General features: G+C 26.0%; 1 pseudogene; it reads right to left on the bottom strand.

Annotated features, from left to right (window-relative positions):
- LOC107620472 overlaps positions 1 to 2,061 on the bottom strand; it is a 27,553-nt pseudogene that overhangs the window by 1,229 nt on the left and 24,263 nt on the right.

Here is a 2,061-nt window from a genome sequence, read left to right as displayed (position 1 = left end):
ATTGAAAAATCAGTTTTATGTTATAAAAATTTAAAAAATTAAAGTTCACAAACTAAAGGATTAAATTTGTGTTAGTTCACAAATAGAAGGATTTGTTTTAAAAATTAAAAAAAAAAGTTGAATTTCAGATATTAGACCATCAGATTTGTTATCTCCATATAAAAAAACACACCAACTTTTATACATTGTTCAAAACCACTAATATACATCCAATATCAAAATTAAAAAACAGAAAAGTGAAGATTATAACTAAATTTAAAAAAAAACGTGCATTATACATGATATTTTTTTTTAAATATTTTTTTATTGTAAAACAAATAATGTTTATTCTTCGCCTAATTTCTCTTTGCACTATAGTATTACCCTTTTATGTTATAATAAATGTGTTATATTTTCTTGTGTTTTTAATATATTTTATATTTTTTTTATTATCGTACAAACCTTACTTGTTATTATTTAGGTGTGTTAGTCACATTTTCTCTGTGTATGTTTTTTATATTTTATATTTTTTTATCATTGTACAAACCTCACTTGTTATTATCTAGGTGTGTTAGCCACATTCTATGTATTTTTTTATATTTTATATTTTTTTAATTATTGTTAAGACCTCACTTATTTCTATCTAAATGTGTTAGTCACATTCTGTCTATGTATATATTTTATATTTGGAAAAGTCTAAGGGCAGCAACTTTGTTAAATTCTGGTCAGTATGTAACCAACAAAGAAAAGTAAACCATTGGATGAAATCTTACACCAATCTCATACCATTAAAACCATCTTGATGACTATTTGATGACTACAAATCACAAAAATTGCTGCCCCTAGTATTCCTCTTTATATTTTATATAATATTTTTATCATTGTACAAACCTCACTTGTTATTATCTAAGTGTATTAGCCATATTTTATTTGTAACAACCTTTTAGAATACATTAAAATTCACTACATAAATTTATAATGAGATATAATATTTGATTATAGTGTACACAAATAGAATCCAAAATCCAAATACAAGATATATGCATATATATATTCGCTAGAAATATAACATACTATTAAAAGTATTTATAAGAAAAATCTACAAATTATTCATATACAACTTGTAGAATACACACATTTAAAGGAGTTTGTTTGCTTTCTACGAGTGCCTACTGAATTGAATATGAAACCACATGCATGATATATAGATAAAGTAAGAATTTAAAATCCTTATTATATATAAATAGTATTTTTTTTATTAGTTCTAGCTAAAAATAACGTAGTTATCATCACAAATTCACAATCTTAAGAAATAATTCTTTTAATGCAATTGAAATATATATAATGATATGATGTTTCTATATTTTAATCTTAATATAATTTGTTATAAGCAATTGATAGTAAATAGGTAGCATCATTGTAAAAGAATAATAACAAAAGAAGCTAAAGATTAAATGTCTTTTAGCGAATAATTTCATACCATTATATATAATCTTACACTATCAAAATACTAATAATAACTAATTAATAACTATAAATTATAAAATTTACTGATTTCTAACGCTCCTTAGAAAGTCAATCTTTTGATTCGAAAAATCCTTATCCCAAACACACCACAAAACATGGACTTCCACCGGTTTCACAATAAATTCAGGTCAATGCTAATATATTGGCGGAGTGCTTCCACCCAGCCAACTAGCCGTAAGAAGTGCTGTTCCGTTGCCGTCGCCTTTACGATTTCGTGAACCTCCTCGGCTACCACACTTAGCGGCTTCTCCACTAGCTCATTTATTGGTTTGCCACCAAATGGAATGGAAAGCATGTTTCCAAAGTAAGAACTCATCATTGCTTCCTTCTTGTCATTGCTCAACCTCCTACTTCCATCAAGGATTACACCCATCTTGGCAACTCTCACCCTTTTGTTGCAACCTATATATATTGTATTATTGGATCTCAAGTTGTGAATATATTACACAGGAATACTATAGGATTGCAGAATATATTATTTTTGGTTAATAGTTAATCAGTATTATTTAAAAATATAAGTTATATATTATTAGATTGTTAGAATAAAAGAAGTGA

This window comes from Arachis ipaensis, chromosome B10 (genome assembly GCF_000816755.2).
Source record: "Arachis ipaensis cultivar K30076 chromosome B10, Araip1.1, whole genome shotgun sequence".
NCBI classification, from domain to species: domain Eukaryota; kingdom Viridiplantae; phylum Streptophyta; class Magnoliopsida; order Fabales; family Fabaceae; genus Arachis; species Arachis ipaensis.
The sequence above is the reverse complement of the archived record's forward strand: the minus strand, read 5'-3'. Positions and strand labels throughout refer to the sequence as shown.